A 23,611-nucleotide genomic window follows, 5' to 3' on the forward strand; every position below is an offset into this window, starting at 1 on the left:
CCTCTGGGGAGACCAAAATGATACAATCTTAGTAATAAATTTATCCCTAAAGTTTCTGAGGATGAAAAATTTCCAGCCTCCTCAGACAAAAATAAGATGAGTCAAATGGCATTACTGTCAACCAGTATGAAATGTAGGCCACCTTTGTGTCTACAACTAACATACTTTGTTAAGGATCAGATGTAGGACAGTGGTTTGTGGAGTGAAAACTAGGTGGGTGTCCACTGGGCAAGACATTGCACAGCACTGCCTGTGCAGGAAAATGCAAAAGAGAATAAGCTGGATGGGAAGACATCAAACCTAAACCTACACATGTAGAAGTACACTCATGCATACAACCCACATTCTTACTGTTTTCTCATTATCATATTAAAACATGCTCTTCTTTTTAAGACATCAAAAAGTAAAAGGTGTCTCACACCTTCCAAACACATTTCCCAGAAATGTCTGTTAACAGGAAGTATGTGCCCTTCTCAGAATTTCTCCCATGTGTAGATAAATATGCATATGCACTATATTGTTCTGTCTTGCTTCTACAAAAAGGGCCAATTCTATACAAACAGCACTACAACTGATCTTTTCCAATTGATTGTGGACATCATCCCATATTAGTACAGATATATCTATCTCCTGGTTTGTATTTAGGTTTTGGGGTTTTTTTTTTAGTTTTTCTTTTAAAATAATTTCAGATATATGAAGATATATAAAGAGTTTTAAAAACAAAGAAATTCCATTTAGCCTTGCAACTTCTCAATTTTGACATCTTATATACAGAGTACAATTATTTAATTGTGTCAGGAAATTAATTTTAGCACAATACTATTGCCTAATCTAGCAATTTAGTACAATACCATTGCTTAGTTGCTTAATCTAGACACAATACTCAAATTTCATCAGTAACACTTTTTTCCAGTGCAGAACGCAGCCCCGCAGTCACGTGTTGCAGTTACGGCTGGAGCGTGTCCCTTCGCCTCTTTTTTTTTTTTTTTTTTTTTGAGACGGAGTCTCGCTCTGTCCTCCAGGCTGGAGTGCAGTGGCGCAATCTCGGCTCACTGCAAGCTCCGCCTCCCGGGTTCACGCCATTCTCCTGCCTCAGCCTCCCGAGTAGCTGGGACTACAGGCGCCCGCCCCTGCGCCCGGCTAATTTTTTCTATTTTTAGTAGAGACGGGGTTTCACCGTGGTCTCGATCTCCTGACCTTGTGATCCGCCCACCTCGGCCTCCCAAAGTGCTGGGATTACAGGCGTGAGCCACCACGCCCGGCCCCCTTCGCCTCTTTTAATCTGAACTCATTCCTCAGTCATTCTTTGTCTTTCATTTTTAAAGAGTGCTGCTCAGTTGTTCAGTAGAATGTCACTCCATTTGTGTTTGTCTGGTATTTCCTCCTTGTTAAATTCAGGTTATACTTCTGGCAAGGACAGCACAGCAGCAATGGCTGATTCCAGGGCTGGAGCAGACAAAGTATATACTGAGCCTAGAATATCTTGTGACGCCAAAAGGTAAGGCAGTGCTCAAAAAACAACAGTAAAATGGCAAAAATACATAGAACCCAACTTGAAGCGCATCCCAATGTAAAATCTAGAAAAATCTGAGCACAAAATGTATTATATTCATGGGTTATAACCAATATAATGAGACTCCATGAGTCCATACTGATACCAAAAAAAATGATTTTTGTAATATAAAAGAAAATATCTGCCTTATAGTAAAATTTTACTTGACAAATGTAGAAGTAATGATGGAAGTAGAAAACCATTGTTTGACACACACTGTAGTAATAACGGTTTCAGACAAGAATTATCCATGAATGCTAAAATTAGTTTGGTGGAAGTATGACGAGAAACAAGATACTCACATAGTTCCAAAGTATCTCCTGACAAAATACTTATTCATTACAGAGAGAAAAACAGAAACTTTACAGTAGAGAAATCTGGCAGACATCACCCTAATCAAGTGATGGAAGTAAACATCATTAGTAATATGACAAACCAATAGCAGGTGCCTCCTGATCTGAGGCACTGAGAAGGACACAGCATCTCATTCTTTTTAGTGGCAGCTGAGCATTGTACTGTTGGCCAGCTAGGCTGTCTTCAGGGTTCTGATACACTATTAATGCTGTTGAATAAAGTTTTTGAAACTTCCTTCACTATTTCTAGGGGACAGACTCCGAGAAGTGGGATTGCTGGGCCAAAGGGTGCATATACTCTAAACTTTGAGAAGTCCTGGCCAACCTTCCCTTATTTTCTTATTTATTTTGATTTTTTTATTTAAAAATAAAAAGGTCTCACTCTGTCACCCAGGCTGGAGTGCAGGGGCGCGATCTCAGCTCACTGCAACCTCTGCCTCCCAGGTTCAAGTGATTCTCCTCCCTGAGCCGGCTCCCTGAGTAGCTGGGCCTACAGGCATGCACTACCACATCTGGCTAATTTTTGTATTTTTTGGTAGAGACGGGATTTCACCTTGTTGGCAGCTTGGTCTCAAACTCCCGACCTCAAGTGATCTGCCTGCCTTGGCCTCCCAAAGTGCTGGGATTGCAGGTGTGAGCCACCACACCTGGCCTCGAAACTTCCTTTAGAGAGGTTGGTCCTGTTCATCACCCTCTACCCTTCAGCAGCAGTGTATGACAGTAGCCACTTTCTTCGCTAACACTCAGCACTACAAGCCACCAGAATGCTGAAAGCTGCGGCAAAGGAAGCCATATGTGGCTGTGTCAACAGCTGGGCAGACGCAGGGAGTACAGCAGGAGTCAGACAAACCGAGAGTATTGGATGCATCCGGATGCAGAGGGATGTTCTGAGGTTTAACTAAGTCAGGGCTCCAGGACAGGCTGCGGACAGCAGCAGGTACATGTACATGTACAAAAGATACCAGGGGAAAGACGACAAGACTAACATATCTGTTGGATGCTATTTGAGAGGTTTGCTGTTTAGAAATGACCTAAGAGCTTAAACTTGCACCAAGCCCCACCTGGCCCAGTCTCCATCCTTCAATCACAGCTCCTTAAAAGTCTAAGACAGGGGTGTCCAATCTTTTGGCTTCCCTGGGCCACATTGGAAGAAGAGAAATTGTCTTGGGCCACACATAAAATACACTAACACTAACGATAGCTGATGAGCTTTAAAAACAAATCACAAAAAATTCTCACAAGCTTGGTCTAAGACAATACAAATGTAGTAGTGAGGTTTCATAGTCAAACTTATTAGTGATAGTTGCCAACATTTGTGTTGTAACCTTTTTTCTTTTTTTTTTTTTTTTTTTTTTTTGAGACGGAGTTTTGTTCTTGTTGTCCAGGCTGGAGTGCAATGGTGTGATCTCTGCTCACCGTAACCTCCGCCTGCCAGATTCGTGGGATTCTCCTGCCTCAGCCTCTGGAGTAGTAGCTGGGATTACAGGCATGCGCCACCACGCCTGGCTAATTTTGTATTTTTAGTAGAGACAGGCTTTCTCCATGTTGGTCAGGCTGGTCTTGAACTCCTGACCTCAGGTGATCCACCCTCTTCAGCCTCCCAAAGTGTTGAGATTACAGGCGTGAGCCACTGTGCCCAGCCCGTTTTGTATTTTACAATCAATTTCACGTCACTTTATGTGGACTTCCCAACAACATAAAGAAAGGCGTTGTTACATTTACAGGTAACAAAGAGTGGAAAATCAGAGAGGGAAAGTAACTTGTTCAGGACTGCACAGCTGGAAAGTGAGGCAGGTAATTTGTATTTGAAAGGCTACTTCGGTGGTATCTGGAAACTAATCTATCTCCTGGCCCAGGCTTCTCCCTGTAGCAGGAACACTGTTGTCCTAAGGCCACAAATACATTATCTCATTTCATCTCTAGAGCCATCTGATGAGATGGGTACTATTGTTAGCTCCATTTTACAAATAGGAAAACGGAGATTGTGCCCAGGGCTTTGCTACCAATAATGGGTGGGCTCAGGACTCTCTCAGCAGAGAGGGAAGTGAGGGGACAAGGCAGACCCAGTTAAACCCCACCTCCGGGATGAGCAAATGTAGAGAAAGGTGAAGAAGTGCTGGCACCTGGATAAAGCCCTCCCTTCTCCCTGACCCAATAAACCCAGTAAATCCATAGTTCTTGATTGCCTACGGTATACAAACTAGCTGGATTACACAGACCCACTTTACAGACTAATATTCATTATAATTCACAAGAGACAAGGGGATCTTATTGTACAATGAAATCCAGTAGTCGGGGCCTGCTGTGGACTGAAAGGTGTCACCATCCATGCTGCATTCATATGTTGAAGTCCTACCCCCCAAGGTGACTGTATTGGAGACAGAAACTTGATGAAAATTAGTAAGGTTAAACAAGGTCCTAAGGGTGAAGCCCTAATCTGAAAGGATATGTGTCCTTATAAGAAGAAACACCAGAGAACCCTCTCTGCTCCTACAACCATGTAAGGACACTGAAGAAGGCAGCCATCTGCAAGCCACGAGGAAAGCCCCCACCAGAAACCGAGTCAGTTCAAACTTTGACCTTGGACTTCCCAACCTCTAGCATTGTGAGAATATAAACGTCTACTGTTTAAGCTCTTCAGTCTACGATATTTTGTTATAGCAGCCCAAATAGACTAAGACAGGGACCCTTCATAAATCAGACTGGTGGCCTGATTAATTTGTCTTTTGACTATGCCCTCATCAGTCATGTTGGAGAATAGTCCCCCAAATCTATATAAGAACTCACTTATAATTTACACATATGAATGCCTATATTATTATTATAACAGAGATGAAAACAAAGACATTTTATAAAAGAGAAATAAACAGGCCAGGCACAATTGTGTACGCCTGTAATCCCAGTACTTTGGGAGGCAGAGGCAAGTGGATCTCTTCAAGACCAGCCTGAGCAACATGATGAAATCCTGTCTCTACAAAAAATATAAAAACTAGTCAGGCATGAGAACACACACCTGTAGTTCCAGGTACTTGGGAGGCTGAGGAGAGAGGATCTTTTCATCCTTGGACGTCTAGGCTACAGTGGGCCATGATCCTACCACTGTACTCCAGACTGGGCAACAGAGAGAAGAGGAAGAGGAGGAAGAAGAAGAAGAAGGAGAAGGAGAAGGAGAAGGAGAGGAAGGGGAAGGGGAAGGGGAGAAGAGGAAGAAAAAGAAGAAGAAGAAAGGAGAGGAGAGGGGAGGGCAGGGGAGCAGAGGAGACAGAAGAGGAGGGGAGGGGAGGGGAGGAGAGAGAAGGAAAGGGGAGGGAAGGGTAAGAGAAGAGAGGAGAGAAGAGGAAGAAGGAGGGAAAGAAGGAAGAGAGGGAGGGAGGGAGGGAAGGAAGGAAGGAAGGAAGGAAGGAAGGAAGGAAGGAAGGAAGGAAGGAAGGAAGGAAGGAAGGAAGGAAGGAAATGAGAGAGAAAAAGAGAAGAAAGAAAGAGAGAGAAAGAAAGAAAGAAAGAAAGAAAAAGAAAGAAAGAAAGAAAGAAAGAAAGAAAGAAAGAAAGAAAGAAAGAAAGAAAGAAAAGAAAGAAAGCAAGCAGATCACAAAGTCATGAGATTGAGATCATCCTGGCTAACATGGTGAAATCCCGTCTCTACTGAAAATACAAAAAAAAAAAAAAAAAAAAAAAAAAAGCTGTGGTGGCAGGCACCTGTAGTCCCAGCTACTTGGGAAGCTGAGGCAGGAGAATCGCTTGAACCTGGGAGATGGAGGTTGCAGCGAGCTGAGATCACGCCACTGCACTCCAGCCTGGGCAGAAGAGCGGGACTCCATCAAAAAAAAAAAAGAAAGAAAGAAAGAAAAAAGAAAGGAGGAAGGAAGGAAGGAAGGAGGGAGGGAGGGAGGGAGGGAGGGAGCGGAGGAGAGAGAGGGAGGGAGGGAGGGAAGGAGGAAGAAAGGAAGGAAGGGAAAAGAAAGACAAGAAAGAAAAGAAAAGAAAAGAAAGGAAGTTGTAATATTTTCTCCTTATACTCTGTTGTGGTTTTAACTGTGTCCCCAAAACTGATATGTTGAAGTCCTAACTCCCAGTACCTGTGAATGTGCCTTATTTGGAAATTGGGTCTTTGCAGATGTAATCGACTTATGATGAGGTCATGCTGGATTAGAGAAGATGCAATTCTAAGAAGAGGGAAATTTGGACACAAACACACAGGAGAGGACACGGGAGGATGGAGGCAGAGACTTGGATGATGCAATGAGAAGCCAAAGAGCACCAAGGATGGCCAGCCACCAGCAGAGGACAGGAGAGAGGAAGAGAGGATTTTTCTGGGCGTCTGCAGGGAGAACACAGCCCTCACAACTTTTTGATTTCAGACTTCTGGCTTTCACAACTATGAGAGAATACATTTCTGTTGTTTTGAGCAGCCTAGTTTGTGGTACTTTGTTACAGCAGCTGTAGGAAACTAATACACACCCTGACCAATCTGCACATTCTACTGAATAAGAAAGAGTAACATGTAAAGCAATGGGAGGAAAATGTCACACAGGTGCAGAGGCCAGGTTGGAGAGTAGTGGCTCATCATAATGATCATGCCCACGGGTCCCTGGGAACTGAGGTGGGCCCCTGGCCATGGGGAATCACCCAGGGCTGATGTGAGTCTCAGGCACCTGTTAGGGATTATCCAGGCCTTTCGCTCATTTATGCAGTCAACAATCAGAGAGGAATCCCGAGGAATACTGTGAATTAATCACTCAAGTTTCACCCTCAGAAACATAAAGTTCTGGCATCAGAGGGACAGAAAGATTGTTGACGTGCCTGGTCAAGAAGCTGAGTTCGGTAGAGCAGGATTGTGCTGGGGAGCTGCCACGGTCTGAATGTAGCTATCTCCCCAAAATTCACATTTGAAATTCTAACCCTTAAGGTGATGGGATTTGGAGGTAGGGCCTTTGGGAGGCAATCCGATCATGAGCGTGGAGGACGCAGTAAGAAGACACTGAACCAGGAAGCAGGTTCTCACCACACACCAAATCTCCCAGCGCATTGATCTTGGACTTTTAGCCTTAGGAACTGTGAGAAATAAATTGTTGTTGTTTGTAAACCACCCAGTTTATGGTACTTTCTTACAGCAGCCCAAATGGGCAAACACAGGAGCAAAGGGGGAATGATGGAAGGAGGATTGTTTTCCTTCTATAAGCAAACGTTTCCCACTCTGTGAGTGGCTCAAGGTGAACAAGGGAAAACAAGATTCCTGATCTGGTGGGGGCCAATGGCGAGTCTGAAAGGGTTACAGGAAGTGTGTCAGCCTCTGCCTTCTGGGACCCTTGAGCGGCCAGGCACTGGTGCAGAGGAAACCCCCCAAGAAGCACTCAGCCCACATTTCCCCCCAGCCAGCCTCACTTCCCCCCTCAGCACTGCCCTGGTTTATTTTGACAAGGTTGTTTCCACCCTGCACAGTCACACACCCTTGCAGACACCAGGGAGTCCTGCCCACTCTGGGAACCATTGTTCACTGTGGAAAACCCGAAGCATCACCTTACACACAGCAGGCTGGGAAACAGGGCTGCTGGCGAGCCCCTCAGGAGCAGTCATGGCTGACGGTTGTGGACAAGCAGCAAAATGGAGTGCAGACAGCACACAGGGCTTCCTGGCACAGGCCTGCAGGTGGGCGGTGGGCGGCGGGGTGGGGGGCAGTGGCAATGCCCTGGGCCTCCAAGTGATGAGCTTGGAAACCTGCTTCAAGTTGAATCGAGCAGAGGATACAAAGGTAGGAAATACAGAAATACACCTCGCAAGAGAAGAGGAAACATACCAGATGTTTTAACGGGTAGAATTTCAGATAAAAAACAAACCATGTATTGAACACGGAAAAGGCACAAGGGGGACAATGAGGTCTGGGAGAAGCAGCAGCTGCATAAAGCAAGTACACCCCTTTGGTGATGGGATCTGCGGGTGGGATGATCAGAACTGAGAAGCCTGGAGGACCTTGTAGAGCTCCAGGTTGGGCTGTCATCTCTGTTAGTAGCACAACGCAGCTGGTTCCAGGTATGGGAATAAACAAGAACAACAAAAGCCCTATACACTAAATCAACTATTGCTATGGGACAAAGTGCTGCCTCCAGGAAAGTATTGCTACGGTGACACTATCAGGCACAGGAGGCAAATGGGAAGGGGCAAGGCCCTCTGTCCTTCCCACCTGCCAGTTTTCCTTTGAAAAACCAGGTCTGGCCACTCTGGGCCTGCAGACTTTCAGGGCCATAAGCAGTGGCCACAGACTGGTCATTGCCCCCTTTATACTGGGCATACACAAGGACCATAGTCAAAACATTTCTCAACAACTGACTTGCTAAGCAACCAGGGAGGTACCTGACCACTCAGAGCAGGTGCTGGCCTGATCTCCTGGCTCTTCGTTACTTCTGGTGCTTTCAGTTCTGCACCAAGCCCTCCTGACTGCCCAGGAGGCCCACGTCACTTATTTTTATTGGCTGTCTGGCCTCTGTAGACAATTGAGTTTGGGATGCCTGGCTGAGAAAGAACTCAGGTGGGGGATTCTACATGATACGTCAACACTTTCATCCTCATTCTGTGTGCCTCAGGTCCCAGGAAGGCAAGGACAACCCCGACGGGGCTAGCCCAGGGGTTCTAGGAGCAGTGTGCAGGGGAAGAGGTTGTATGGAGTGGGAGTGGCATGGGAGGGAAAGGGAAGCAGGAAAGGCTGTCAGTAGGAGCTGACGGGATAGTCCAGAAAGCAGAAAGGGCACATGGAGCCCAGGGAGAGACACCTTCAAAGGCCTGTGAACATAACACAGTGTCCCGGTTTGCAAACATCTGGGCAGTACACATTTCGGAGTCTCTTTCTACATGCATCTGACTCATCTTGATTTTTGTTGTATGAGGCCACACTGACCATAGGGAAAAGTCCAATGTTCTTAGCCCACTGTTCTTGCCCCACGTGAACTTTCCAACGTCTCCGTTCATTACCTTCTTTTATCAATCAATGTGGGCAAAAAAACCAAGTTTGTTAAAAGTGGATGGAGGCCAGGCGTGGTGACTCATGCCTGTAATCCCAGCACTTTGGGAAGCTGAAGTGCTTGGATCTCCTGAGGTCAGGAGGTCGAAACCATCCCTGGCCAATATGGTGAAACCCCGTTTCTACTACAAGTACACAAATTAGCCAGGCGTGATGGTGGACACCTGTAATCCCAGCTACTCCGGAGGCTGAGGCAGGAGAATCGCTTGAACCTGGGAGAGGGAGGTTGCAGTGAGCTGAGATCACACCACTACACTCCAGCTTGGGCAAGTGTGAGACTCCATTTCAAAAAAACAAACAAAAAAAAATGGGTGAATGTGGTAATGAATTAGAGTTGGAGACAGCAGTATGAACTCATAGTTAGTTTTACATAGATAAGATGGATACCTGGAGAAATATTTACACATACATGCATCCACATGGATTCATATATATACATTTATTTATTTATGTATTTATTTTTAAAATTTTTTACAGGGGAGAGTGCAAAAGTAGTCTCCCATTACCACAAATTATGCAGTCAAGTCTCCCACATTTGGGGGAATCACAGAGGTCAGCACAGCTGGAGTGCAATGGATAAGCCTCACCCTGGGAAACCACCTTCGTGATCATGGTATGTCCCCTGCCAGATAAGTATTCATATATATATTAAAAAATTGTTCTCCCCATCCTCCCTACACACATATATTTCACTGCTCTGTCGGTTGAGAAGATCTGGAGGAAATAACACCTCAAGCACATCCAGCACCCAGATCTTGGATTCTAAGTCCTTTCTCCAATAAAATGACAGGGGATCCTTGAAGAAATGGCTGATTCTATAACTGGGGTTGGAAATATACAAGATAAGCCCTAAGCATCTTATAGTGCCAGAAAGTATGGATGTTCCAAAAGAGAGAGAGAGAGAAAGAAGGAAGGAAGAAAGGAAGGAAGGAAGGAAGGAAGGAAGGAAGGAAGGAAGGAAGGAAGGAAGGAAGGAAGGCCGGCCAGCCATCCAGCCCCCTGCTTTCAATGACACTTGAGGAAAATCGAATCCAAAGACCGGAAGCGGCCAGGCTCGGTGGCTCACTCCTATAATCCCAGCACTTTGGGAGGCTGAGGCAGGTGGATCACCTGAGGTCGGGAGTTTGAGACTAGCCTGACCAACATGGAGAAACCCTGTTTCTACTAAAAATACAAAATTAGCCAGATGTGGTGGCTCATGCCTGTAATCCCAGCTACTGGGGAGAATTACTTGACCCTGGGAGGCAGACATTGTGGTGAGCTGAGATCACGCCATTGCACTGCAGGCTGGGCAACAAGAGTAAAACTCCTTTTAAAAAAAAAAAAAAAAAAAACTAGAACCAAATGACCAGTGAATGTTCAGTTCAGTGCCCATGGGTAGAGCTGAAATCCTCAGGGTCCTGGAAGAGTGACGGACAGCAATGTCAGCCAGTCCTCAGAACAGCTCACTCTGCAGAGGAAACCGAGGCTCACAACGGCCAAGAGCCTTCTTCCCAGCCAGAGGGCTGGCAAGCAGCAAAGCAGAGAGCCAGGCTCAGGTCTCCTGTCTGGCTTCACAGAAGCACTACCTCCCTACTACCACTAACCCTCACACTCCCCCACCCATGTCCCCATGGCCAGTCACTTTCCCGTTTCCTCCCACAGCATCAGGGGGCGGCGGCTGAAGACTCAGGTAAGATGCAATTCAGGGAGGATGGCACTTACATTGGTTTCTCTTTTTTTTTTTTTTTCCTTGATTCTATCTTTATGAAACTTTTGTTTAACCCAGCGTTAAGTCCTGATCTGATTTCTCGTGAGCTTGAAGCCAAGGTGCTCACGCTCTGTGAAAGAAGAAAAATGCCAATATGAGTCCTTGAGGCTCAGTGTTGTTGTACAGTCCATGGACAGGACAATGTCCTAACTTTGAGGTTTCATTTTTGGAGGAAAAAAAATTCCGCAGGATGCAGGATGCCCTGCATCCCACAGTGAGTATGCCTCCGTTGCATCCAGCTCTGGGAGGGTGACCAAACTAAAAAGGAAACAGTTACAAGCAAAAGGACACAAATTACCAGCAGAGTCATTATTGATCACAGCAACTCAGGCCCAGGGTCTATGTGGTGCAGGGTTTCTGAAACCCGGCCTATACCTGGGAATGAGGGAGAGAACGAGAGGCCTGGATCCACGAGAGGCCTGGGTGGAGGTTCTGTTATTTACTGTTACAAATTTAAGAATGAAACCTCCCAAAGTGCTGGGATTATAGGAGTGAGCCACCGATCCCGGCTGCTTTTGGTCTTTGGATTCGATTTTCCTCAAGTGTCATTGAAAGCAGGGGGCTGGATGGCCGCCACAGTCCCTCCCAGCTTCGACATTACACACTTATGCCAATCCATTTTTCAGGCTGATAACATTGTTCAGAGTTTAATGGGAGCAGGGTAAGATAGTCCCCGTGGGGAGCAAAAGTTGAAGGAAATATTTGAGGAGCTTTTCCTAACTCCTCAAATAAACCTGGATCCCAAGAGGAACAGAAAGGAGAAAGGTGAGTGTGGGGGAGGAATTGGAGTGCAAGCTCAGAGGTCCTTGAGGGAGGGAGGAGAAGGTGTCTGCTTTCAGGCAATGGCAATAAGAGGTATGTTGGGATGGAGATGCCCAAATGTGTAGCACTTACACAGATTTAGCAAATGGTCCTCGCATTAGTAAAAGCTTCTAAACATTAACCTTAAGTTAAAAAAAAAAAAAAAAGAAAAGAAATTTTGAAATTATGCAAAAGCCCAGAACATTCCGCAGGAAGATTCCTTCATTTGCAAACTTGAGCATATTACATAATCATCTCCATTTCCTCACAGGTTGTGAAGAGTAAATGAGATAATATAATGTAAAGTGCTTGAAACACCATGAATAATGCATTTGAGCTATTACTATTTTTACCATGATTACTGGTAGATTAGAAGTAGTCTCTTCATAGCCATCTTGATGACTACTAGTACTAACACGACCATCGCCTCAAACACTACTACTACTATAAGGATAGCACTTTATTAGTGGCGCTTAATAGTATCTATTATAATTCTCAATACTTAGCATATTTCAGGAGGAAAACTGACTGATGGACTGATATGATGTACAATTAAGAAAATGAACAAACAATTAGATACATTGCTATAATGTGAGGGGTGTATCTTAAAAGGAAAGTGGTCCAATAGGTTGCAAAGAGCAAAACCAGGAGTCAAGAGCTGTCTCCAGTCTCAGGAGCCGGATGCTGTGAACACAGGGTGTTCAATAAATACCTAACTGATGTCTGAGCAAGAAAGAGACAAGGAATGACAACGGTCAATTGGGCTCAGCTTAGGCAAACACTCAAAGCCAGGATACAATCAGAACAGGACAAGAGAGGCTCTTACAGTCACTTGATTCAGGGTTCTTGTTTTAAAGATGGGGCTATGAAGGATCAAAGGGGTCAGCTAGGGATCAACACTCAAAGGGCAGCTTTGGGCCAAGGCAGTGAAACCAGCCTGGTGAGCCGAGATGCACGTTACCCAGTAAATACAGGTAAATAGACTGTGCCTCTGCAGTGTGATAGTTAATTTTGTGTGTCAACTTCACTGGTCCACAGGATTTCCAGAGAGCTGGTTAAACAGCATTTCTGAGTATGTCCAGATGAGGTTATCATTTCAACCAGGAGACTGAGTAAAGCAGATGGTCCTCTCCAATGCGGGGTGGGCCTCGCTCAGCCCACTGAGGACCTGAATAGAACAGAAAGGCACAAGAAGGTTGAATTTCATCTCTGCCTGATTGCTTGTGCTGGGACACCGATCTTCTCCTGCCTTGGCATTCCTGGTTCTCAGGCCTTCGAACCCAGACTGGAATCTACACCACAGGCTCTCCAGCCCTCTGCCCTTTCTGATACAACAGCTGCTTTCCTAGGTCTCCAGCTTGCAGGTGGCAAATCACAGAACCCCTCAGGCTCCATAATTGCATGAGCCAATACCTTATAATAAATAAATCTCCTAGATACAGATTTAAATATCAAAGTAGATATCGATATAGACATGGATATGCATTGATCTGCATCTTCCATTGGTCCTGTTTCTCTGGAAAACTCTGACTAATACACCTGTGTATTTTAAAGACTTTAAAGAAGGATAAAGCTCTTTTTTTATCTACTCTGTTTACTCCTCACAATCTATCTCAGCACCTGACTCATAGCAGGGAAGTGGACAAGGGCAGAGAGGACAGGAGGGAATGGCTACCGCCTTCCAGTCACCACACAAAGTGCTGGGGAGGTGGGTTCGGTGAGACCCGAGGCTCTGCTCCCAGGGAAGGTTGGAGAGACCATGTTCCCAAACACATCCCCCTATCAGCAGATCCCTTCCCACAAAAGGCACTGTAGAGAGAAAGTGCCTTTCTGTTTCATCTTCAGAAGAAACAGAGCTGAAAGAAGGGGCTAGGAGTGGGCAGAGAACAATGGTGGTGAAGTAGAGACGTATGGAGAGGGGGTGAGGAGCAGCATGAGAGAGTACAAAGAATGTGCCAGGAGAACAGGCGGGCACAGGGAAGATTTAAGGGATTCAGAAGACTCGTGCACTGATTTGAGAGCCACCATCCATGAGCAGGGGGGATCTCAAGCAATGCAATTGCTCCAAGCCTCCAGTCCCTTCATCTGTGAAATTCTGGGATCATGAAGCTGGCTTCACTCTCTGCGATTTCCTTCAGAGAAAGCACAGCGGCTTTTCTCCTTTATTCCAGGCACAGGCACCCTGCGCAGTAGCACACTGCAGGTTCTCGTTTGATATTTGTGCATTACAAGAGAGGAGAAAGGAGGAGCAATCACTTTATAAACTGTAAAGTCCTGGGCAGATGGCAGGGCTGCCTTTGTTTCTCAAGACAGACTGGGGAGCTTCTGAAGGGCGAATACTTTCTTCCTCACTTTGCCTTTCCAGCCCCAAGTCAGTGTCCTGAATTCACTCAACCCAAGAAAACGTTCGCCAAGCATGTCCTATGTGCTGTCAAAATGCCAAAAGCTGGAAGCAGACAGAGAACAAGACCCAGACCCTGCAATCCAGGGGAGGAGAGATGATGTTCAGGAAAGTGAAATGCTGCTTCTGGAGACAGAAGAAATGCCCTCAGGGAGAGGATCAGACTTGACTATGCCAAAGCCCAGCCTTTCCTGAAAACCATAATGATAATCAACACCCATAGTGACAGCTGCAGAGGGTGGTCACCTGTGCGGCTGGCTGCTATGTGAGCTGGACTGAAAGACACTCAGAAATGCTTTCATTTTCAGGGGTTGGCACAGCCACAGCCACTGCTCCCCGCTTGGGCCTAGCTCATTACAGGCATCGCAGAGGAAGCTCCGTATCTGTGGGTGTGACAGTGTATGATCAGTGAAAGATGTTATCAGAAGAAAAAAAAATTAGGCACATTTTCCCCTAGACTTACTAATCCTTCCTCTGCAATTACCCTCATGTTTTGACATTAATTGAACTCTGTCTTTACTACTAAAAATAAACTCCAGGGCAATTGCAATGCACCAAAAACCTCAATATGAAACCACAAGAAACAGTAATAGAGAAATGGGCCAATACCAAAGGTGTTTTGAGAAGATGTTTCTGTTTCAAGTGTAGAGTTCCGAGTGGGCCGAGAGTTCTTTAAAATCCTGTGGACATCAAGTACAGGAAGCAATCTTTACACACACACCTTGTGGCGAAAGACTGGTGCCGGCTTGTATCCCTTGACAGGGAAGCGGGAGCCTGCTGATGCGGTGTCAACAAAGGCCAGGGGGCCAGCATGGCCAGTGTGGCAGTATCAGGCAGGGAGCCAGCAGATGACACCAGGGGGAGGCAAGGCCAGGAGAGGAGTCCAAAAGAGCAAGTGAGGGTCTAAAGGGAAGAAGCCCATCCTGTCTGCATATCCAGGGAGTGGGGCTAGGGGTGAGCAAGAATGACACTGAGAGGGTCAGGAGCTAGGCGGGTCAGGAGCTGGAAGGAGAAACAAACAGGCTCCCATTCATTGCCCATTTCCTCGGGCAAGGTTCCGTCATCCTCACAAGCAGACCAAGTGGCTTCTGGTCCATGATGTGGCTGGGAAAATTGAAGTCTGGTTGGGTGTGTGATGTGTGCCTGTAGTACTAGCTACTCAGGAGGCTGAGGTGGGAGGATCGCTTAAGCCCAGAAATTGGAGGCTAGCCTGGGCCACATAGCTAAGTCCCTGACTTAAAAAAAAATTTTTTTTTTAATTTTTATGTGTGTTTTGAGACAGTCTTGCTCTGTCGCCCAGGCTGGAGCGTAGTGGCACGATCTTGGCTAACTGCAACCTCTGCCTCCTGGTTTCAAGTGACTCTTGTGCCTAAGCCTCCCAAGTAGCTGGGATTACAGGTGTGTGCCACCATGCTCAGCTAATTTTTGTATTTTTAATAGCAACAGGGTTTCACTATGCTGGCCAGGCTGGTCTCGAACTCCTGGCCTCAAGTGATCCACCCACCTCAGCCTCCCAACATGCTGGAATTACAGGTGTGAGCCACTGTGCCTGGCAAGAATTTTTTTTTTTTTAAGAAAGAGAGAAGTTTGACAAGCTGTAAAAGACTCGCCTAGAGTCACATAGGCAGTGGTAGGTGGAGCCTGGGGTAGACCCTAAGTGTCTGGCTCTGTTCCTGGTGCCTTTGCTGCATGGCAGGCAACAGTCCTGACTCATGGGTGGGAAAGGTGAGGATGCCCTCCAATCGGCGTGTGTCCCAGCCAGGCTGATTTCTAGGCAGGTACAGACAGGCAGGCTCCCAGTGCGAGAAGTGCCTTTAGGTCAAGTAGAACTGCGGGCACAGACGCAAATGCCTGGGCCTTTCTTCAGGTTCTGTCATAGAACAGACTGCCTGAGGCTATGCTCAACACTGCGGGCCTCAGAAACCCAGCACTTGTCCCTGTTCTGTCTTTCTGCTCCCAGCAGCTGAATTCTAGGGAAATGTCTCTCCGTCACCCCACCCCGACACAGACCTGCCAAGTTTTTGGCTTTCAGATTCTCTGCCACATGACTGAGGTCCCATCAGCCTTTTTCCCTAATATGTGAATAGCTTATTCCAGCCCTCCAGGTGCAACAGGGCATGGGGATCAGCTGGAAAGGCTGCTGCCCCTGTACGCTCTCCTGCTCCCTAAGCCTGCATCAGGAGCATCGGCTCCCAAGACATAATTCAATGACTGTCCCTGAGGGTCAAAAAGAGCTACAAGGCTGAGGTGGGTGGATCACGAGGTCAGAAGATCGAGACCATCCTGCCTAACACGGTGAAACCCCGTCTCTAATAAAAATACAAAAAAATTAGCCGGGCGTGGTGGCGGGTGCCTGAAGTCCCAGTTACTCGGGAGGCTAAGGCAAGAGAATGGCTTGAACCCGGAAGGTGGAGCTTGCAGTGAGCTGAGATTGCACCACTGCACTCCAGCCTGGGCGACAGAGCAAGATTCCATCTCAAAAAAAAAAAAAAAAAAAAAAAAAAAAAAGGCTGCGTAGGGCTCCCAAGGAAGGTTTGTCAGCTGTAGACATTGTAGTAGCAGAAGTGAGAAATTCAACAATGAAATGAAAATGAATGCATAATATGAATGCACAAAGGTGCTGAGCTCTAAACAACGGAAAGCATTTTTAATTGCTAAACAGCACCTTGCCTCCCAGTGTGCTTTATTGACAAGCATCTTTCAAGAGCCACAAGAGGCAGCACCTGCTCCAGGAAGTCTCCCTGCATGGAGAAAGTCCCCTCCACCATCCTTACATACACCTAGGGAGTATGGAGTATCGTATGTGTGCCAGTCTCCCCACCTTGACTGAAGGGCAAGGCCTCATGCTCTTCACCTCTGCCTGCCACAGGAATACTGACTATCACAGCAGATTTGAAATGCAAATACGCTTTTGAAAATTTAAGGCACAATACAAAAGATGATATATGTAGCACAACAGGAGTACAGTTATCTGCTGTGTTCTCAGTTCTGACTTCTCTGTCTTCTCACCAGTCCACACCTTCTCACCCACCTTTCCACCCTTGCATAACTTTCAAATTCATGATAGGAATCACGTCAGTTTCCTTTTCATCATGTCGTTTATTCTTTCCAACATCTTACTTTAAAAAAAATTGCAACTGACCTCATTCTTTCCTCTGAACCTTTAAAAAACTTTCTTCTTTTGGTTATTTCTCTGTCTCTTTTTCCCTCTCCTTTTAATTACTTATTCATTTGTTCTTTCCCCCTGGGTCAGGCATTATGCCAGATCTTGGGATGTGTAAAACAGTCCTTGCTCTAAGCAATTTCACCAGCAATAGGGGGAATGGGCAGGGGAATGGGCAGGGGAAGGGGCAAGGGACATTTCAATCCAGTGCAGTAGGCATGGTATAATGGAGCCATGTCTTCACTTGCCCGCTGCTGTCCAGTGGAGGAAGTAATCGACTCTGCTTTGGGTGAGGGGCTGCGCACAACTGGGAAGGTGATTCTCAGCTGTTTCCCAGGCTGACTTGGTGATAGGTGAAAGACTGGGGGGACAGCAAATGAAAGACTTCAAAATAACCTGGTACATGGAAGGAATTCTAAATGGTATAATTGATGAATAATTTGCAAAAACTCTCTTGCATTTTGGAGCATTTCTTCCTCAGTGCAAGTCAGCATGCTATAAGCTGTTTTTCTCCAATATCTCATTCAACACATACAATATCTCCTATTTTACTAATGAGGAGATCAAGGCTTTGAGAGGCTGAGTGACTTGTCCAAAGGGAGGCAAGTAGCAAAACCAAGAAAACCCAAGTCTACTGAAGCGTTCAGTCTTAACCTCTAACCCTTTAGCCCCTGCACCCTCCGCCTTAGTGTGGAGGGAGCATGGAATTCAAGGAGGTGAAAGGAGGAAGCACAGATTGGCTGGGAAAGGAGGAAGAGCTCATGTTCCGGATGTCCCGAAGGTGTTTCAATCTGACTATACAACCCTCACCCCACCTTTTCCTCTTTTCCCCAAGGCTGTCTCCACATGTTTTCGCAAGACAGCTGGAGCATCCTGCAGCTTCTGCTACAAGTGGGGCATTCACTAGGAGATGGTGGGCTCCTCCCTCCACTAGGGATAGAGGGAGAGCTTCGTAGGCACAATGAATAAGCGGACTAGACTCTGAGAACCAGGTCAAGGTGAGGTTATGGGGAGCCAGCTTCCCAAGCACATTGGAGTGGCACAGGAAGACACGCCGAGAGGTCAAGAACCACAACCCAGGTTGTGCTGCAGGAGATCATCAACTCCAAAAGCTATGTTTGGTTTCACAAGGATCAGGAGGATGAAGTCCCTTACCTTAATTCTCCAATCTCAAAATACTCCAGCTTTAGTTCAGGTAAGGACAATTCTCAAGTCCATCCAGAGTGCTGAAGGGATATGTTTTTTTCAGATTGAAAGTGCCTAAATCCCAAGTGTAACAGGATTCTAGGAACACATAAAAAAAGGATACATATTAATACTAACGTTTACCTTGAATAGATTTGGTAATGAGATGTTTCATTCATTTAAAAGATAAAGACTGCATATTTACTATACGCTGAATGAGGAGCACAAGAAGAGAAGACGTTTAATGAGCAATGTTTATGTGCCAAGCACTGTGTTAGGCATTTTATATACATTAAACCATGTAATCCTATGAGATCGGTTTGGATATCCCCCATTTCTGAAGTCACACAGGCAGCCAGGCCAGAAGTGATGGTTGGATCTTTCTGACTCATAAGCCCCTACCCATTAATCATGTTTCCCTCCCCTACTACAGCATTTTCATTCACCTTCTTCCAAGAAAACTAGGTAGAGATGAATAAGAAACATACCCAATAACTTCATTCTGAGAATGGCCGGTCCCTGGGTGCCCAGCCCATTTCATACACAGTGGGGATCCTGTGAGCCATGGAGGCTGCATCAGATTAACTTTGTTGTAAGTTTTATCTGAGCCCAACACTGTCATCTGGTAACATGTGTTCTGTGGACCTCATGCATTATTCAGGAAACAAAAAAATGTAGCCCCACCAGAGATTCTTAACTGATCATCAGGATGGCTAGATGAGGTGGTCAAAAGGGGTGGGACAGTGTGGCGAATGAGGTCCAGGAGCCACCCTTCTATGCTACCCTGAAGCAGCGTCTCGTACTTAGCCTGGGGGTTCAGGCACTGACCTTCTCTGTCCTTCCAAGAACCGTGATGCTCCGGTGTGGCCCCCACAGAACACCCCATTTGTACATTTACAATAGGGTACCCTTTTCCCTTTTCAGGCCCCCCACCCCCTATTCTTTGGCAGCCAAATCATGAATGAGATGAAGCTTAGTCAGCACAAACTCAGAATAAAGAACCCTGCAAAGTTCTGAAGGGGAATTTGCTCTTAACTCTGGAATAGCTGATGAAACATCCTTGCCCCACAGGCAAGAACGGAGGGCGGGGGGCTTGTATTCCCCACTTGGATTTCCTCATCTCTCCCCGAGGAACAACTTGGCCATAAGTTTCTTCTCTGAGGCCCTCTGGTTGTCTGTCGTCTTCCTTCCTTAGATGTGTTGGTATCACGGATAGGCCTGCAATGGTTCTGCAAGCCTCAGAGTCCTCACCTCCTCCCATTCGGTGCTGGCTTAACGCATCCTGCACTCAGAGTCCAGTTCCCAGCAGCACAGAGCAAATTCCCCCTTACCCTGAAAAGTCCCCTTGACTAGCTAGGCCCGCAGAAAGATGCTGTCCTCAGCGCCTCTGGGCTCCCCAGTGAGCAGCCTCCCACACGCCTCAGGCATTGTGACTGGGAAAGCACTTTTAGCCTTATTGTCAAAATGCATTTGCTTCATTACCCAAAAAGAGCAGAGGCACAGCCTCCTGGTTGACGGTGGGCTCTTCTCAGGCTTCCTGGGATGGCGTCCCAGTTCTACTACCTAAAGAGACTTTTCAGGACCCTGAACAAGTACTCAAACGTGAGCTCTCTGAGCCTCAGTTTCTCATCTTAGAGGCTTGTTCCTGGTGTTCAGTGAGAATCTTTGCAGAGTTTAGCACTTGTCTCTGGATATTATAAGCCCATAGACACGTCAGCTTTTATTAGTACCACTTAGGCAAATGCTAGAGACTTAACTTCTTCCTCTCCTCCCAAGAGGAAATGAAAAGGCCTCCCCTCTCTCTGTCTCGCCACAGTGACTTAGTGTAGGGGCTCAGCACATGGGGCCAAGGGAACAAATGAAGGCAGTGAGACTGGGCCAAAGCCTGGGGCTTCAGTCAAAGGTTCTTAGCTCCAGGCCTGGCTGCAACCCTCCCTTCCCAGTGTACTCATCTGTGAAAAAGAGTGGATTCAAACACTACTCGTCTGCCAGGTGCGCTGACAGGATTAAATGAGACAGTGCGTAAAAGAGGCACTCTGTAAACTACCAAGGAAATCCAGCTAATTACAACAACAGCGCCGTTACTGGCAAATGCTGTAGAAGACATTTCACTAAGGACTATTCTCCTGGGACCTCACTGAACACACACACACACACACACACACACACACACACACACAGAATCCCCAAGAAGTCAGGAGACAGACATACCCTTTCTTCCCATTTTACAGATGTGGAAACTAAAGTTCAGAGGAGCTAAGGAGGCTGCCTGACACCAAGAGACAAATCCGCAAATACAGGGCTGAAGTGTCGGTTTGCAAGCTGATGTCCTCTCCTCCTTGTAAGGGGCTGGGAAGAGGGGATTGCAATAACCCAGCATGATGGCTCCTGCAGAAAAAAGACCCTTTTTCCAAGGCAGCCAAACTGATTAACGTTTTTAATTAATGTTTTTAGCCACACACACAAAACAATGTTCCATGGAAATTAAAGAAATTAAAATTTCTAAGCTTCTCCCAGGAGCTGCCAAGAATCCTGGGCAGACCGGGGTGTTTGCAGCCCAGTGCAAAACAGAAGGTCATAGCCCCACCTGAAAATGCTGAACCTGCTCAGCGGGGGTCACTGCCCACCCACAGAGTGACAAGCCACTAGGAGAGAACTCGCTCAGAAATATGCCAATGCCAATAATCGGTGGGAGAAGCAGGGAGTGAAGAGGAAGGTCTGATGGGAGGTGCTGGAGCCTGGGACTGAAGGGGCAGGTGGCTGCCCCCAGATCCTCTGGCTACCCTCCCACCTGACACAGTTCTCAAGGATGGGATATCCACCTGCTGTGTCACTGACTGAGGTACCTGCACCTGATGTGGCCAAGCAAGCCATGGGCTTTCTAAGGACACTGACAACACATCCCTGATGTCGCCTGGGACCGCAGAAGGTCATGCTGGGCCCAATGCTGTGCTCTGATGTCTGAGGAGCTTGAATGCCAAGGCCAGGCAGACTCAGGATCTCCGAGGCTCCCAGGAGGTTCGGGGCAGAGGTGTGCTCTGTGTTAATATCTGTTCTCCTCTCTGCCAGCACAATATCAAGCAAGCCACAGTTTCAGATCATCCATTCCTCTCCACAGGCCAAGAGGCAGGGCCATATTATCTTCCTTCTCCAACCGGAAGGTGAATTGCACAGGGGCTAGGTAACCTGAACAAGGACAGGCAGTCCCACATGTTAGGCAGGTCTCTGTTGGAAAGACGGAGAGACCCAGGGTATAACACACAACATTGACTAATCACCAGCTCTGCTACCAGCAAGGTGACTCATCCTGCACAGCTGCTGGCCTTGGATGCCACCAGAACGTGGCTCAGGCAGTGGGGCCAACTGGGTGGGCAGATGGCAGCGAGGACTAGTCACCAAGGGCTAGGGTAGGAGCCCTTGGCCACTTGGCAGGAGACAGTGAACTAGCTTCAAAATGAGCAGCGGCACTTGGGTTCATGATGTAAAAATCATCAAAACACCATCGCCCACTGAAAATAGACCACGGAGGCAGACTATGGTACCTGCAGGAGCTACAGATGGCACACAGCGGAACTGTTTTCCCTGGGAAGCTCCTGAGTGCAAGCTCCAATTTTGGGATATGTTCTTTCCCTCTGGAGAAGGCCGCATAAAAGGACATAGAAACAGATACTCCTTCTCACAGGGAGTCAGCAGAGCCTGGCCCCAACGCTTGCTAGATTCAAATCCAGCAGGCTGAGCATGGGGTGCGGGGCAGGGTGGGAAGTGCATAGTCTGCCCAGCTCTGAGCCAGTCCCCGCCAGTTAGAAACTGTGTCAACATGGCAAGTCAGCCGAGCCTGTCTGGTCTTCATCTGTAAATCAAGGATTTAAAAAAAAAAAAAAAAAAGCAGCTACTCAGTCAGGCACAGTGGCTCACACCTGTAATCCCAGCACTTTGGGAGACTTAGGCAGGAGGATTGTTTGAGGACAGAAGATCGAAACCAGCCTGGAAGGCTGGGCACAGTGGCTCACACCTGTAATCCCAACACTTTGGGAGGCCGAGAGGGGAGGATCATGAAGTCAGGAGTTCAAAACCAGCCAGGCCAAGATGGTGAAACCCTGTCTCTGCTAAAACTACAAAAATTAGCCAGGGGTGGTGGCAGACACCTGTAATCCCAGCTACTCGGGAGGCTGAAGCACGAGAGTCACTGGAAGCTGGGTGGCAGAGGTTGCAGTGAGCTGAGATTGCACCACTGTACTCTTGCCTGGGTGACAGAGTGAGAATCTGTCAAAAAGAAAGGAAAAGAAAAGAAAAGAAAAGAAAGAGAGAGAGAGAGAGAGAGAGAAAGAAAGAGAGAAAGAAAGAAAGAAAGAAAGAAAGAAAGAAAGAAAGAAAGAAAAGAAAAGAGAGAAAGAAAAGGAAGGAAGGAAAGAAGGAAGGAAGGAAGGAAAGAAGGAAAGAAAGAAAAGGAAAAGAAAAGAAAAGAAAGAGAGAGAGAGAGAAAGAAAGAAAGAAAGAAAGAAAGAAAGAAAGAAAGAAAGAAAAGAAAGAGAGAGAAAGAAAAGGAAGGAAGAAAAGAAGGAAGGAAGGAAGGAAAGAAGGAAAGAAAGAAAAGGAAAAGAAAAGAAAAGAAAGAGAGAGAGAAAGAAAGAAAAAGAAAGAAAGAAAGAAAGAAAGAAAGAAAGAAAGAAAGAAAAGAAAGAGAGAAAGAAAAGGAAGGAAGGAAAGAAGGAAGGAAGGAAGGAAAGAAGGAAAGAAAGAAAAGGAAAAGAAAAGAAAGAGAGAAAGAAAGAAAGAAAGAGAGAAAGAAAAGGAAGGAAGGAAAGAAGGAAGGAAGGAAGGAAAGAAGGAAAGAAAGAAAAGGAAAAGAAAAGAAACCAGCCTGGCCAACATGGCAAGACCCCCGTCTCTACTAAAAATACAAAAATTAGCTGGGAATGGTGGCGCATGCCTGTAATCCCAGCTGCCTGTAATCCCAGCTGTAATCCCAGCTGCAGAATGCTTAATACAATCTCTGGCTCAGAGTGGATGCTTGATAAACACTTTGTTATTCTCAGATTCTAATTGCTGTCCTTATTCCTGTTGCCTGGTAAGCAAATTAGGTTTCAGAACAGATAGTCTGGATTTGAATCCTAGCTCTGCCACTTGCTGAGAATGTGACCATAGACAAACCATTTTACTTCCCGATGCCTGGGTTTTCTTATCTACAGAAATGTGGATGTGACCACCAGCCACAGGGGGCCACTGAGGATTACAGAATTAAAGCAAGTGGTGTGGTATGAGCTTTCAAAAATAGCAGTCTCAACCCAAATTGAGGACCATTTCTACAAAACGACCTACCTGGACTCTTCAAAAATATCAAAGTCGGCTGGGTGCGGTGAGTCACGCCTGTAATCCCAGCACATTGAAAGGCCA

At 46.5% G+C, this 23,611-nt stretch overlaps 1 long non-coding RNA gene and 1 other non-coding gene across 8 annotated transcripts in view; both read right to left on the reverse strand.

Annotated features, from left to right (window-relative positions):
• Positions 1-23,611, reverse strand: part of LOC105492794 (uncharacterized) — a 205,111-nt gene that overhangs the window by 93,251 nt on the left and 88,249 nt on the right. For all 7 annotated transcript variants that reach the window (XR_011606748.1, XR_011606746.1, XR_011606745.1 and 4 more), the window contains exon 3: positions 18,188-18,316. This is a non-coding gene — a long non-coding RNA (uncharacterized lncRNA). The remainder of the gene's footprint in view (positions 1-18,187; positions 18,317-23,611) is intronic.
• On the reverse strand, positions 9,394-9,554 carry LOC112428654 (U1 spliceosomal RNA). The gene has a single exon (XR_003020713.1). It is a non-coding gene; the product is annotated as a U1 spliceosomal RNA (small nuclear RNA).

Source organism: Macaca nemestrina, chromosome 8, assembly GCF_043159975.1.
Source record: "Macaca nemestrina isolate mMacNem1 chromosome 8, mMacNem.hap1, whole genome shotgun sequence".
NCBI lineage: Eukaryota > Metazoa > Chordata > Mammalia > Primates > Cercopithecidae > Macaca > Macaca nemestrina.